The following is a 17,491-nucleotide window of genomic DNA, read 5'->3' on the forward strand; positions in this document are numbered from 1 at the left end:
AAAACCGAAACACATATGAATGCACACATCAATTGCGCACTCAAGTCACATAATTTTCAACGTTATCCATCATAATCATTTGAGCTTTTGGTTCAAATTTTGCCCGTTTGTTTAACAAGTAGAATAATGTTGAACTAAGGCAACCTCAATGATACATATTTCACATAACATCAAAATGATGGGAAAAACAAAGTTTTAGTATGGTTAAACAAGAAAGAATGTATTTATAATTTTTACGATTGACACCTCTTCAAACCCTTTATAAATCTGTCAAAGACCAACCCACTTAAATTGAGGTTTTAAATCTGATTTACTTTAGCCAAGGGTTTAAACAAATCAACTGTTTTGTAAGAAGTAGGAGCCAAATATGTAATCATCGTATATATAAAAAAGAATCGTTTAAAATCATCTCTTCCATCCTTTACTACCATTTTGGAAGTAGTTTTTCGGCTGATATTTTTTTTGCCCAACATAATGAAGTTTTAGTTTCAATTCTTCAAATAAAGTTGCCTTATGTCTTAAAAGTAATTCAGAAGGCATGCGAAAATAATCTCGATGATCATTTATTTGAAGAATGGAGACTGTAGACAGTGTTAGAGATGAGAACAACAACAAGAGGGGGGTGAATTGTTGTTTTTATAAGTTTAAGCGTTTTTGCTCTGTTTTTGCGGAATTAGATTGAAGATTTAAAACTTAAACTTAATGCGCAAAAGTAAAGTGACAACAAAATTTTACGTGGAAACCTTCTAGGCATAAATAGAAGGAACAACCACGACCCCTCAGGATTTCAAAACTCTCCAATATGTTTTAGGCAATTCGTTACAATTACATAAAACAACTTACTTCACTCGAAACTTCTCTTACTAGGCCAACTTCTCTTTCTCTTTCTCTTTCTCTTTCTCTTGTTTCACTCGAAGCTTCTCTCTTAGCTTTACTCAAAGCTATTCTCTTCTTTAGCTTCACTAGAAGCTTTCTAATTCTCCCCTAGACTTACCCAAGTCTTGTTAGAATAATTCTCTTAAAAACCCTTTACAAGGATAAATTCTCTAAAGATAAAATTAAAGAGTTGCACAAGAAAATATTATAAATTAATTGGCAATTTTTGAACAAAATATTTCTTGTTAATTTTATCAAACTCTCGTATGAATTTTATGGCTCATACGCATGCAATTTGAGAAATAAACAAGTCACCTATTTATAGGAATTCATGTAGCCAATAAAAAGGGAATAACTACCCATTATTTCTTTATTCCTAAGATTAAGGAAAATAATATGGATCTTAAATTTTAGGAAAAATTACCTTGAATAATACGAACTTTCACTGATTTTCCTACAATAATACGAACTTTCAATTAACCATGAATAATACGAACTTTGATACATATTTCCCGCTGGCATACCCTTTTACCTGTTACCGGTAAACTTACTCATTCCTTAAAATTTTTTTTTTGCCTGATAAAACTAAGTAAGAAAAATTACCCTGAATAATACGAACTTTCACTGATTTTCCTACAATAATACGAACTTTCAATTAACTATGAATAAAATACGAACTTTGATACATATTTCCTGCTAGCATAATGAAGAAATGGGGAATTTACCGTTTCTCCAGGTAAAGAACCGGTCAGGTATGCTAGCGGGAAATATGTATTAAAGTTCGTATTATTCATGGTTAATTGAAAGTTCGTATTATTGTAGGAAAATCAGTGAAAGTTCATATTATTCAGGGTAATTTTTCCTAAATTTTAAGATTAAAAGCCATAGTTAATTCCTTAATAAAAGATAAAATGGGTGGATACTTGAAAAAGCCACGGTTTCCTTTTTTAATAATAGGTAAGTTAGTTTCTCACTTAATTTAGATCCAAAATATAAGCCTTTTTAAAAGGAGAAAAATAAAGAGAGAAATATTCCACTCTTTTAAAATCACACGGTTATTTTATAGTAGTTATAAAAATATTTTTCCAATTAACTTAATTAATAAATAATGCAACAAACTAATTTTAACTAATACATTAACTAAAAAATCAGAAAATATATTAATCAGAATTTTCCAGCAGGCGTAACTTCTTCAGACTCTAGTCTGGGAACAATGCACTCTTTCCATTTTCCAGTAACGTCAGATCATCAAACTTGAGAACAGTAGACCTCTCGTCTACATTTGACATCCTAAGTGATATACCTTATCTAACTTCATTGGATTCTTTTAACTAGTACATGTTCTTAGACTAAGTCATAGGCACTATCAACGATCTTAATCACGACCGGATATCGACTTGCATACAATCTCTAAAAGCACATTTGTTTATATAAAGTGTGGTTATCATCAAAACCTAAGAGAGCCAAAAAAATTCCCCATTTTTGATGATGAAAAACTTTTAAACAAACTTAAATAAAATAGAGTAAAACCAATGTCATAGAGCATGCCAAAGATTAAAGTTACTCTACATAACTTAGTAAATCAACACGTTACAATATAATTTACCAAGCATATAACAAAAACAGATTACTCTAACATTTAGAATTATTTGAAATAACATAAGCATAATCAGAGCATTAGAAGAAGTTTATTGCTTAAGTCTTTAAATAAATCTAAAATAAAATAACATAGCTTACTAAAATACTTCACCTGAGCATAATTAGAACATTATCACATTAATACTGAGTACCAGAGCAATACTAATACTGAGTACCAAAGCAGATATTCAAAACATATATTATTCAATTAAATGTAAACATATCAGAGCATATAATCAAGAATTTCATCAGATAATATATTTTAAGTCAAATGTAAATATATTGAAGTATAAAGCCTAAGTATAATATTATCAAATCAAAGCATTAAAGAAAATCTATACTTCCTTTATGAGTATAATAATCAGAGCTCGACATGTCCAGAATATCATAATATATACCACGTTATATCAGAGCTTTTCATTTTTCAATTAACCAACCAGAATAATCAGAACTGATAATTAGAGCTTCACTATCAGAACATCATCAAAGCATACTCACTATCCTTAGGCAAAACCAATAAGAATATTGAACTAAGTCATAGATCAAGCATTACCTTTAAGTTTGTGCTAAATATTCCCCCTTTTGACATCATTCAAAAAGGAGAGGAGCGTTCATACCACAACACTAATCATATGAGTATAGCAATTATAAGGATAAGCAGGCAGTGGCAGTGATAAAAAGAAAATACTAATTTATGTAGTCTAAGTATGCAATGGATTAAATTCAAAAACCAAATTAAAGTTAGCAGCAATGTTTAAAAATATCAAAATGCAAACATTGTACCCATCTTGGTACACTGAAACGAAAATAAATTGTTTGATTTATTGATTGATTGGTCAACCAAAGTAAAGAGATGAAGAGTAAAGGATCATGCTCTTCTTTACCTATGAATTCGGTCTGCACTTCCACTGTATCTAGCTTGGCACCTAGACGGGCTTCCATCAGAGTGAGCTGATCAGTGATAGATGCGAGGGAGACACGAACTTCATCTTGAAAAACAAAGAGCTAGGACTGTAAATCGTTGAGCTTGGAGAGGACAGGATCTGATGGAGCTATTGGAATAGATGATTGGTTAGCGAAATCAGCAAAACCTAGACCAGGTGAAGTGTGTGGTGGTGGTTAAACCTATGTGGTGATTGGTGGCGGTGTGGCAGGAATAGGTGATGGTGGTGGTGATGGTATGTGGTGTGAAGGTGGTGTGGCCGGTTTTGGTGAAGGAGGTTTGGTAGAATCATCATCCAAAACAATCGGGCGTTTGTCCTTTAAAGCAAGCCTTATACTCTTCCTCGGTGTCAAAATAGGTTTCTTCTTGACAGGCATTTGTACCTCCTCATCACTGGAGTCATCATCAGATTCATCATTTTTATCCTCCAATGCACCTTCCTCCATCTTTGAGGCTTCCCCCTCACTAACAGATGCTTCCCCCTGTTCCCTTTGGGAACCAATTTCTACCTCTTTATGAGTGACAAAGGGAACAGTCTCCTAATCCTGATCCTTGTTCTCAGCCTTCTGTTCCTCCTCATCCTTTTCTTTTTCGTCCTTCTCAGAATCAACAATCTCAACTTCCTCAATGGCTGTAATACCCCAGATTTAGCTTGAAAAAGAATTGATAGACTACTCATATGATCAAGGTGCATCTTCTTTTCTAGGAAGCCCATTTGCTAAGAACTTCACAGTTAGGCGTGCTTGGTGGGGAGCAATCTTAGTATGGGTGACCTCCTGGGAAGTGTTCCCGGGTGCGTACGAGTGAGGCCAAAGTGCGCTGGAAAGACTTGTGTTGGTTTTTGGGGCCAGTCTACAGTCTCCATGAGTAGTCACCAGCTGTCCAAGGGGCCCGGGTGTTACAATGGCATCCTTAAGAATGCCTTTATCATTTAATTTTAGATGCATTGTTAAGGATAAATGGGAAATCATTAAAGAAGGAAAATTAATTTTTATGAGATTAGCCAAACAGTAGATCAAAGTAGCGTCACGAAGATTTACCTCACTACACTTTGAGTTGCATGGCAATATAAATCGACGGGCTATATTGTAAAGTAGTTTGTGCAGGAGTGACAGTGAGTTGTGACTAATCCTTCCCTTCTTTTCATTTATTCCCAAGAACTTAAGAACCGTTTTCTCATTAATCCTAGAAAATACAATCTTAGACCCAACATAATAAGTGTCAAAACCAACAGTAGGTACACCAAACCATTCTCCTAACATCAGACTGTTGAACTCTATCTTAATCTCCTTGACTACGCTAAAACATACCCCATTATCAATCGAAAAATTTGAAATGAATTCACGCATCAAATTTGGATAAATCACAACCAAAATCAGACATAAACGTCCCAACTTTGATTTTGTAAAATAGCGTGTAGTTGAGGAAAGGGTGTAAAATCATACAAATATTTGTCAAGTCCGAACCCAACTAACATTTCTTTAGAAATCTCTTCAGCGCTATTGGGATCAACTTGCTTTATCCTCTTAGTTGGTCTGGATGATGATTCACCTTTAGGAGTGGTGTTTTGACGTTTGGTTCCCGCATGCATTTTTGATGTAATCGGTATGTCGAAATTTTTAGGTTCTTTGGGAGAAGATAGTGGACCAGTGATTAATGGTGATGGATGAACTATTTTTAGAGGTTTTGGTTGAGCGAATTTGGGCATTTTGTTGCTCTACTTCTTGCTTGAGGTGGTTTTGGGGGTTTTCATGGTGGATTATGAGAATGAAGAAGAAGTGAGAGTGAATGAGGGAGATTGACGGTTTGAAGATGAGTAGTGTAGGAAAGATGATGTGAGGTGCTGTGACGTGAGAGTGAGGGGTTTTATTGATTGTGAAAGGACGGTTATTTGAGGAGTTTCACTACAATTAATTTAATTAATTGCATGTGTGAACAAAGTGGATGATGAATGGTTAGTGGGTAAATTCATGGAATTGGTAGTTAATAACCGTTTTTGATCCACCCTCATTTATGTTACGTTGACCATCAATAAATAATAATGCTGGTAATATAATTTGATAAAATAGATGAAGATGACCGTTTTTTTATGAGGACTATCTTCTTAAAACAAAAGCTGCTATGGTATGATTAATTAAAACATTCATTCAAGAAAGCAAACATAGTATGTACTCTAAATAACTGCATACCTGAACCTTTTAATGGTTAACTTCTTAACCAAGGTTTTTGTGGATGAGTCAACCTTCCACTTTTCATTTTGCCTTGAGGAGAATGCTTGTCACAAACTTTAGTGGAGCTTAATCATGCCAAGTTCTAACCTCATCTTTTCATGTTGTTCCCTTGGAAGTGGTTTTGTCATGATGTCTGCTATTTGCTCATTAGCATGGACATGCTTAACAATTATATTTTTATTTTCTACATTATCCGTAAGTAGGGATGGCCACGGAGCGGGTTACCCGGAACCGAACCGGTCTCGAATCGTTTGGAACCAGAATCGGAACCGTTCGTGACAGGTTCCGAACCGGCCCGAACCGCGGAACCGTGAAACCGCTGGAAAAAAACTGCTTGAACCGAACCTAAGAACCATGGGCCTGAACCGGAACCGGTCCAATGGTTCCATGGAACCGGAACCGGAATGTATTAAAAATTTATTTATTATGTTTTGTGAATACATGTTAGGTGGTGGTACGGGATCTTTTAACAAACATTTGGCAAAGAAGTATGGAATCACAAAAGAAACTCATGCAGCAAGTGGCAGCGGGACCACAAGTGGAAGCTGACAGTGGGACATTCCCAGCACAGGTATGCCTTTTAAATATAATTGTAATGATATGATTGATGAATTTTCTAAATATGTAATTTGTGATGAATTGTCATTTAACCATGGTGAAAGTAGAGCATACGAGCGTTACACTAGAAAAACTTTGCAACCACAATATAGAGCAATCCCTAGGAGCACTCTTAAACGACGCACAATTAAATTATATTAAACAATGCGCTATGAATTAGTAGAAATGTTTAAATCTTTTAATGGTAGGGTTAGCATAACAACTGATACTTGGTCTGCTCCCCCACATTTAGAAGCTTATATGTGTGTAACAGCACATTGGATTGATCAAAATTGGATTATTCAAAAAAGAATAATTGCTTTTGAGGCAATGCTCGAAAGATATACGGGTGAAAACATAAAATACAGATTAGTAGAGATATGTAAAGAATGAAACTTATTAGATAAGATATTTTGTTGTTCTACCGATAATGCAACCGCTAACATTAGATGTATGGAACTTTTGTATAACGAACCTGCATTTAGTTTTATCCTTGGGGGTAGATTATTACACATACGTTGTTGTGCTCATATAGAAAACTTATCTTGCCAAGCAGGTATAAAACAATTAAGTGATTTATTAGATCCAATTAGAGACATAGTGAAGTGGCTTAGAATTGGACAGATAAATAGACGATATAAGCAATTATGTGACCATTATCAACTAAAAAAAGTAATTGCAGATATGATGGATAAATGGAAGACATATTTTACCGTTTTTCCTTTTATTAATGGAATTGCAACCATTTTAGACCCATGTTTTAAGACAGAAGTCCTTACTAAAGCAATTGGATTTTACTATCAATCATTAGATCGCCCGCCTAGTGATGTACATAATTATGTTGGAACTTGTAAAAAACTTTTAGCAAAACTTTATGATTACTATGCTAGTGTATATAACCCAAGACACGATACATCTAGGCGTGCTAGCGTCTCGGCACGTCCCTCTTATTATAATTCCGTAATAGCTAACATAATAAGCCAAGATGATAGTTTTGTAGGATCATCTTCTTCTTCACCCTCCACTTCATATTTAGAATTAGATAGTTATCTTAAACATCACTTTGAAATTGACCAAGGTAGCTATAATATTTTAGAGTGGTGGAAAGAAAAATCTATAAAGTTTCCCATATTATCGAGAATTGCAAAGGATATCCTTGCAATTCCTACTTCTACGATTGCGTCAGAGTCTGCTTTTAGTGCAGGAAGAAGAGTTTTAGACGAAAAGAGATCTCGTCTTGCTCCACATAGTATTCAAATATGTGTTTGCAAGAAAGATTGGAATCAAGCGGAGATTCGAACACAAGGACTAAGGAATGATGATGATCAAGGCGATGATGATGATCCATGGATGATGATGGATACATCTGCATCATCGTCAAGAGGAGAGTCAGTGGAAGCATCTAACCAACCAGATGATGATGACGAAGACGAATAGGATCAATCGAACAACGATAAATCAACATTCAACAACTACAAATAAAAGGTATGACAAAGAACTACGTGGGCTTTGATTCCTTCGAGATACGTTGGCAGCTTAGTATTCCTTTGGGTAAAAGTCCATTTTCTCCCTCTTTTTTATTAATCATCTTTATCGACATTATCGTTGATTCGTTTCTTATTAATTTATTTTTTTCATTCTTTTTAGTAAATATTTTTATAACGATGACAACTTGACAAGCAATGAATTTCGCTAATAATCAAGTAATCATCAAAGGTACGTCTGCAATATTATAGTATTTTTATATTATATTTAAAGGAAAAATAAAAATGGAACCGATGGTCCGACCTGTCCGTCCCGCAAGTTGGAACCGCCAGAACCGCCTCATGAACCGCCAAGGAACCGTTTGGAACCGCCCGAAACCGGAACGTTCGAATCAGATTCCAAATGGAACCAGAACCGAGTGAAATCGGAACAAAACCGGCCCAACCCGGATCGTGGCCATCACTATCCTTAAGAAAATGATGTCTTATATGTATATGTTTAACTCTAGAATGATGCATTGGATCTTTAGATATGCATATGACACTGGTATTATCACAATAAATAGGCACACATTCAAATTAGCTGTTGCTTGATCCAAAGCATTTGGGAATAGCAAGCTGCTGTTGCTGCTGCTGCCATATATTCTACTTCAGCGGTGGATAGTGCAACGGTGTTCTATTTCTTGGAATACCAAGATACTAAACAAGAACCAAGAAATTGTATCATATCTGAAGTGCTTTTTCTGTTTACTAGATAACCTGCATAATCTGCATCACTATAACCTTTAAAATCATAGATTTCACTTTTTGGATAAAATAGGGACAAGTTATCTGTTCCCTTCAAATATCTCAGAATTCTTTTCACTGTTGTATGATGTGATTCTTTTGGGTTTGATTGAAATCTAGCACATAAACCAACACTAAAAGCAATATCGAGTTTACTTGCAGTTAGATATAATAAAGAATCAATTATGCCTCGATACATAGTTTGATCAACATCAATACCATTTGAATCTTCATCTAATCTAACATTTGTAGCCATGGGTGTGTGGTTAGTTTTAGCATTATTTAGACCGTATTTCTTAAGAAGTTCTTTTATATATTTTTGTTGATGAATAAATATTTCATTAGCTATTTGTTTAATTTGCAAACCAAGAAAGAAATTTAATTCTCCCATCATACTCATTTCAAATTCAGTGCTCATTAGGTTAGCAAATTCTTTACATAGCAATTCATTGGTAGCATCAAAAATAATATCATCAACATAAATTTGAATAACTAAAATATCAGAACCTCTATTTTTAAAGAATAAGGTTTTGTCAATTTTACCTCTAACAAAGTTATTTTCAATCAAAAACTTTGATAATCTTTCATACCATTGCCTAGAAGTTTGTTTTAGTCCATAAAAAGCTTTATCAAGCTTATAGACATGATCAAGAAAAGAGGAATTTTCAAAACTAGGGGGTTGTTCCACAAAGACTTCTTCATCAAGAAAACTATTTAGGAAAGCACATTTCACATCCATTTGATATAATTTGAAATTCATAAAAGCAGTATAAGAAATTAAAATTCTGATAGCCTCTAATCTTGCTACCGGAGCAAATGTCTCTGCATAATCAATTCCTTCTTGTTGATTGTATCCTTTGACCATGAGTCTTGCTTTGTTTCTTACAATGATTCCGTGTTCATTCAATTTGTTCCGAAATACCCATTTTAGTCCAATCACCTTTTTGTTTTTTGGTTTGGGTTCTAAGTGCCATACTTTATCTCTTTCAGATTCATTCAGTTCATCTTGCATGGCAACAACCCATTCGGAATCTTTTAAAGCTTCTTCGTGATTCTTGGATTAAAGTATTGAGAGGAACGGAAGTGTGCATAGAAATTTCTCATTTGGGATCTGGTTTGTGTTCCCTTGTTCAAATCACAGATTGTCAAATCAAGTGGATTACATTTTTGATATTTCCAAGGTTTTGGTACAAAATCTCTTGTGGGAACAGTTGTAGTCTTAGGGTCATTGACTTGATTGCTATTCTACTCAATTTCAACTGGATCAGTTTGCTCAATTCTGAGAACAGCTGGATTGGGAACGGCTTGCTGGTCCTCATTTACTAGTTGTTCTGTTTGGTCTGGTACTTCGGTTTGTTCTTGAATCAGCTGTTCTCCTACTGTTCCTTGATTTTCCTTTAGTTAAATCTTCATCATCTTCCAAATTTGCAAAACCTATTTTAAAATTATTTGTATCCTGTTCACTTGTCATAAATTTAGTTTTATCAAAAATAATGTGACGGATTCTTCTACACACATAGTTCTCTTGTTGTAAACTCTATAAGCTAGACTATGAGATGAATAGCCAAGAAATACTGTTTCATCACTTCTTTCATCAAACTTTCTTATGTTTCATTTTCCATTAACATGAACAAAGCATTTACATCCAAACACGCGAAAATAGAAAATATTCGGTTTTACACCTTAAACAATTCATAGGGGGTCTTAGAAGTGATAGGTCTTATCAGTAGACGATTTAAAATATAGCATACAGTATTGACAGTCTCGGCTTATTCCATGTTCTAGCCATTCAAATGTTCTATTTTTACTTTTTACTACAACATTTTGTTGTAGGGTTCTAGGTGCGGAAAAATTATGACTTATTCCATGTTCATTACAATAATTCATAAAGCTTGAATTTTTAAATTCTTTACCAAGATCTGACCTTATGTGAATAAGTTGATTAAAACTAGATTTTTGAATTTTATTAGCAAAAGAAACAAACTCATTAATAACTTCATCTTTGCTTAATAAAAATAAAGTCCATGGAAATCTACTATAATCATCAACAATGACAAATACATATCGTTTGCCACTACGGCTTTGAATTTTCATAGGTTCACAAAGATCCATATGGATTAGTTCAAGCGGTTTTGAAATGGTCACCACATTCTTTGGTTTAAAGGACGACCTCATATGTTTTCCTTTGGCGCAAGGATCACAAATTTCATCCTTTAGGAATTTTATGGATGGCAATCCTCTTACTAGATCTTTTGATCTTAAGGTATTAATCAAAGAAAAGCTAGCATGACCTAGACATTTGTGCCAAAGAAGAGGATGTTCCTCTATGACTCTAAGGCAAGTTAGACTCGATTTGGGAACAGTGTTGATATCCACAACATAAGTGTTTCCTTTTCGGGTCCCTTCTAGAACAGTGTCACTTGTGTCACTCCTAGAAATAATACGTTTTTCAAAAGTGAAGTTTACAGAGTTACCTTTGTCACAGAACTGAGAAAAACTTAGTACTTTGTGTTTTAAAATCTCGACCAAAAATACATTATCAATTGCATGGGAACATGACCTTCCTACTTTTCATTTGGCGATGATTTCACCTTTCATGTTGTCACCGAAAGTCACAGTTCCCCCATCATAGGTTTCCAGTAAGAGAAATTTTGATTTATCACCTGTCATGTGCTTAGAACACCCACTGTCGAGATACCATGAGGTCTTCCCCCTCACTAGAACCTACAAGAAAAATTAGTTGTTAGAATTAGGAACCCGGTCATTCTTGGGTTCCTTGTCGATTTGACATGAATCAACTTTCTTAATCCAGATACGATCAACATAGCTTCTGTTAGAGACAATATGATGTTCCCTTTTGGCACATTGGATTTTTAGATGTCTAGTTTTTCCGCAAAAGGTACAGACTTTGCTACTTGGGAGATCGGCATAGACCTTTTTCTTTTTATTATTCTTATGGTAATCTAGGCCTTCTGAATTTTTACTTTTAGCATTTAGAATCCATTTGGAAACATTTTTTATTTTCCCTTTTCCTCTTGATTTTAATTCAAGTTCTAATTTATCATTTTCGGCTTGGTTGGATTCTAGGTTGATTTTCAATTTTTGAAAATCAGTACATAAATCATTAATAAATGTGTCATTTAATTCCTTGTTCAAGCCTAGTAATTAATATTGGGTCAATACAACATTAAGAATAATATTCTCCTTTTTTACTCTTTCCATTGTTTCCTTTAAAATGGCATTTTGATCCAGCAAATTAAAAAATTTATTTTGGACATCGGATCGAAAGGCATTTATATAAGAAACATGATCTTTACTAATCTTAAGGTCTTTTTCAAGTTGGAGACATTTATCATTACTTTCTTTCAATTTATCTTGTGCCTCCATAAGCAACTCAATTAATTTATGTCTATTTAATTTAAACAGATGGTTAGGAAATGAATTAGAAGACTTTACCTCCTTTCCTTTGGACTTCTCATTCTTACTCTCGTGTGAGGCCATGAGACATAAATTAGTTGTTTCTTCTTCTTCGGGGTTTTCTATCTCAGCATCACTCTCGGATTCTCCCCATACAGCAATCATGGCTTTGCGAAAGTCGGTTTTATTGAGATTTCATTTGGTTGGTAGTCTTCTTGTTTCCCTTGCCTTTTCCTTGCCCTTTTCGTTTTTCCACATAGGTCAATCTTTGATGAACTGATCAGTACTTCCACATTTGTGGCATTCAAGGTTGGATTTGGTATTGGAAGATCTTCTTTCTTTATTGTTTCTTTGATTGGTGTATCTGTTGTTCCTGAAAAACTTGTCGAATCTTCAAACCAACTTGGCAGCCTCCTCTTCATCACATTCTGACTCTTCTTGATCAGCTGCTGTCAGAGCCAATCCGTTGTTTCGAGAACTGTTTGTTGTCTCCAGATGTAATTCATGAGTCATAAGGGAACCAGCTAGCTCTTCCAGATTGAACTTTGTAAAATCTTTGGATTCCTAGATGGCTGTGACTTTGGCTCTCAAGCGTTCATCTTAAGGGAGACTCCTTAGAATTTTTCTTACTTGTTCATTGGTGGGAATGAGTCTTCCAAGAGAGATAAGTTCATTTGTGATGTTTGTAAATCTTGTAAACATCTCTTGGATGTTTTCTCTAGGTTCCATTACGAACCTTTCATATTTTGACATCAGCAAGTCAATCTTGGAACGCTTCACTTCACTTGTTCCCTCGTGGGTAACTTCCAGCAGGTTCCCTCCCATTTGCATAACCTCTGAAGAACACGCTTCAGCAAGATCTTCATCCTTCTCCTCCTCATCCTGTACCAAACCTAAATCACTATCATCATCATCATCATCATCATTTTCCTCAAATCCCACTGCAACACCCACTTCATTATCAAGACCATCCCCATTTGCTGAGGGTGCCTGCTCAGAGAGTAGCTCCCTCTCCTTTTTCCGCTTTGAAGATTTCTTCAACTTCTCATCAAGCTCAGGAGGTCTTCCCCTGGCAGCACGGTCACCAAATGATTTTGGATCAATTTTACCGTAGAGAGACTCTAGCTCCCCAGTGAGCTCATGTGTATCCCTAGGGCATGAATCTGTGGTGAGAACTAGACTCGAATTCGCCCTGTATTCATATTGCTTAAATCTTGCATGCGCTTCTGCACCTCCTCCCAATTTCGACATTTACCTATAAAGATGGAAAACCAACAAAAAAAAGTAAGTACTATTCGTGGGGTTCTACACAAAACTAGGGATTAATAAATCAACACTTGGTGGGCATTACCTTTACTAGCGCCCAACACAGCAAATTCCATTACAGATAAACACTTAAATACCACAAAAAAATTCCACGAACACGATAATCAGATAAATGAAAACCAAGTTTTCCACTTGCATAACTGAATATTAGAGGCAAAGACAAAATTCCCAAAACAATAACCCAAAAGGAAAAAAATTGGAAGCAATTAAGAACTAAAATCATGGAACTTTGTTTTTGATAAAGTATCTTGACATTTACACATCATAAATGAAAGTGAAATTAATAATTTGAGAGCAATAAAAGAGGGCATTATAGGCGAAATCAGTAGCTTAATTGACAAATTAATTTGAAAACGGGTAAATGGAAGAAGATTAAAGAAATTATACCTTGACTGTTACTGGGGAAAATTTTTGGGTTTCGAGCATGACCAAGAAATGAATATCATCAATGGCCTTACTTCTGTATTATAGTATTAATACAGCCAAAAATGAAAAATTGCGATTTGTTCACTAGAAAAATTGAAAACCGTAACATTAAATAATTTCACTGGATAAAAACCAAACAAACTCATTATCTATAGCCAAATTAAACTCAAAGTTTATTCAATCAACCCAAAATCATAAAATCATCAATTAAATATCAAACAAACTAGGTAACTGAAAAACTCAATCGACAAAGCAAGCATAACTAATTTCAAAAGCAGATGAAATGAATCAGTAAAGAGAGAAGGAGGGAGAATAACAAAAAAAACCTTTACAAAAATTAATGTCGTGAAATTTTCTTAAATGAGAGATGTATATCGTAGTCGTAGCCGGTTACTGCTGAACGAAAAATGATTCTTCGCTCAAGGGTGAAGAGTTTAGGAAACAGAAGACCCGTTGGATATTTTTAGATTTTAACCAAAAACCAAAATAAACCGCCTTTCATGTTTTTCACAAATCCTCAAATTTCAAAAGATCCAATTAATCTCAATGTGGGGATAATATTATGATGAGTAACAATAAGAATATATAATAACATAGAAGAAATTGATAATCTCGATATTTATGAGGATTAAAAGACAAGAATATGAAAAACGGAATAATAATTAAGAGGAATACAATTTTTACCTTTGAATTGGCGGCAATGAATCAAGGGAAAGATGAGGCAGTAGCCACTGCCTTCTGCGATATCTATAACTGAAAATCAGAGAAATGGGGAAATGGTAGTTAGGTTATGAATGGCTTGAATGGAAAGCTTGGTTATTCAGTTCTTAATGCTCAATGAAATTAGGGATTTATGGTTTGGTTATTTAATTCGAAAATCAGATAAAGAAGGCAAGATGAATATACCTGCTGTTGCTTTATCCCTAATTCTAAAATCAGATGCTGAATAAGGGATCTTGTTTCTTCAAAAGTTGAAAGCAAAGGAGGGAGGACCCACGTGCTTCAATCAAAATCAGAGGAGGAGGAGGATGGCCATTGTTGTGGTGTGCAGCGAAAGAGAAAGGGATTTGGAACATGGGAATAAGGAAGGAGATGATGAGTAGTAGAAAGGGGAGAACAAAACTGATTTGTTTAGTATTTATCCTAATTATTATTATCATCTAATATTATTTATATTTTAGATGGGATTTGTATGTAGTCAATAATTCTATGTTTAATTTATTTTGAGTCAAATACTATTGAGCTTGGTAGCTTTTTTATTTCTTAAACACCTCAAATTTATATTTGTTAAACACCTATTTTCAAAGTTAAAATATGTAGTATAGTGATCAATATAATATTGATTTCACATTATTATTTAATTTTGCATCAATATTTTAGTTCTTGCTTAGCATTTATATTTGAATAAGTTTGTCACATATATATTTTTCTTTTTTTCTACATAGTAGCAGCAAAATTTCAAATTTATAAATACCATAGCAAAATTAGTAAAATATTTGTTAAAAATGAATAAAAAGACAAATATATATTTGTAACAGGTACGCCAATCTCGATACATAATTAACATTTAATAATAATGTTTAATACAAAATTATTGCGGAAGTCTCAAAATGTCGATTTGTTAAAACTTTAAATCATAAAAACTGAAATTGTTTAAAACAAAAGTAAAATATTACATCTGATAAGAAATATTGTTTGCTCAAAATGAAAAAAAAAATTACATCATCATCAAGTCATCAATAAAGGTACAAAAAGCAGCTAAATTCTCGATAAATAGTAATTGCTGCGGCCTGGATCGAAACTTGAAACTAATTCTGCAAAATGCTGTCATCCATGATACGGATGACAGCCGATTGAATCGATCAGCGCTTAACGCAGAACATAACTTCCTATCCAGCTCAAAATACGAAAATTATACGCTACATTTACAAAATAATAATGTAAGTACGAACTTATAATTAATTGACACCACCGTATACTTTTATTATATTCTTTCTGTTACAAATTTTTAAGTCATTAAGATACCATTCTTAATCCTGACAGAAGTACGTTACTGCCACTTATACAATTCGGTAATCTTAACACTTAAGTAAGTTCATTTGGTTAATACTCATAACCGTACCATGCATCATAGCATCAACACTAATCAAGTTTATCACTAATCAACAAGCGCAACAATATACCACCTGATATATATAAGGGTCTGGTTAGGTGATGACCATAGTCCTAAACCCTAACTGTGGTGGGAGTTGTCATCCCTCCAATACAACTATGCTCGAGCTCTACAGGATAGGTATCGAACCCCCTGTCTTACATCACATTTTACGTGCCGGCCAACACGGATGCCGGGATTTTTCATGCCGGTCCATGGTTCGACATTACCTTATTATTAGTCATTAAATCAAAATTCATTCACACAAGTACATCACATTTTTATTACTACAATTTGACTTTGATCAACTTAGGTGATAACCACTTTTATTTAATAAAATTCTTAATCATAACGTAAATATAATTTTTGTCTTTATACATTCATTATTATTTTACACATTAAAATTTATTTATAACTTTATTTTTAATAATTCACTAAATTCACACTGATAACTTAACACTCTATTAATAGTCTCCAAATTAATATTTTTCACAAGTAGCTACAAAAATATATTTCTCTTTAAATAAGTTCCTAAAATTAACATTTTTCGCTTTACAATAAATAAAACTTTATTCTCTTCAAAAAAAAAAAATCAAATATTCTAATTACAATTCAAGTTAAATTTGTATCATTTGGATAAGTTTCCAAAATTCTACAAATTCACCAAAAATCAATATTTCAAGTTTAGAAAAAAAAATAAGTAAACTTATTAGATTTGCAAAAATTAACATTCTAGTTATACAACAAATAAAACTTATAATTTCATAAAAATCAATATTTCTAGTTTTAAAATTTAATTTTCACAAAAATCAATATTTCTAGTTTTAAAACTTATAATTTTCACAAAAGTCAATATTTCTAATTATAAAACAAGTAAAACATGTAATTTCACAAAATCAATATTTTACACATAGTTTGAGCGGCAAGTATACTAAAAATACTTTTACATCATTTTACATAAATTTTGGTCAATTAGTTAGCAGATAAAATATTTCTACTAAATAGTGATTAAAAGTTACTTTTATATGAAATCTCATATATTAAAGAAAAACACTTCAATATTTAATAGCTTATAAAAATTTCTCAAAAATATCTTTTTAAATTGCTATTTTATTATTATCACAAAAATAGTTGTAATAATTTAAAATAGTAAGTCAAACTCTTTTTTTTATGATAGTGGCCGAATGGCCTATGAGTGTTTTGAGACCTTTTCACATAAAGAAAACGACTTAATTTAATTTATCATACTAAATCCTAGATTTAAATAATTAACATAACCACTTAAAAAAATAAAAACTTTACGCAATAACTTAGAAATTTACTACTCTCTCCGTTCTCTAATGTTCTTCCCATTTGGAATATTCCATGGTTTTTGGAAATAGAATAAATAGGATACGTACGGAATTAACTGAGAGAAAGATTGGACCTTAAGGAAAGAGAAATTTAATTAATATTTTTGACACATATTTAGAAGATAAATTATATTCATGTGAAATCTCGTTAGATTTGTCTTAATGTATACTTTCATTGTGTATTTTTTATAATTTTTTATTATGTGTATTTAGAGATATTGAAGTTCAAAATTTACATTGAAAACTGTGCAAAAAACAAATTG

Source organism: Amaranthus tricolor, chromosome 8 (genome assembly GCF_026212465.1).
Source record: "Amaranthus tricolor cultivar Red isolate AtriRed21 chromosome 8, ASM2621246v1, whole genome shotgun sequence".
In the NCBI taxonomy this organism is placed as follows: Eukaryota; Viridiplantae; Streptophyta; class Magnoliopsida; order Caryophyllales; family Amaranthaceae; genus Amaranthus; species Amaranthus tricolor.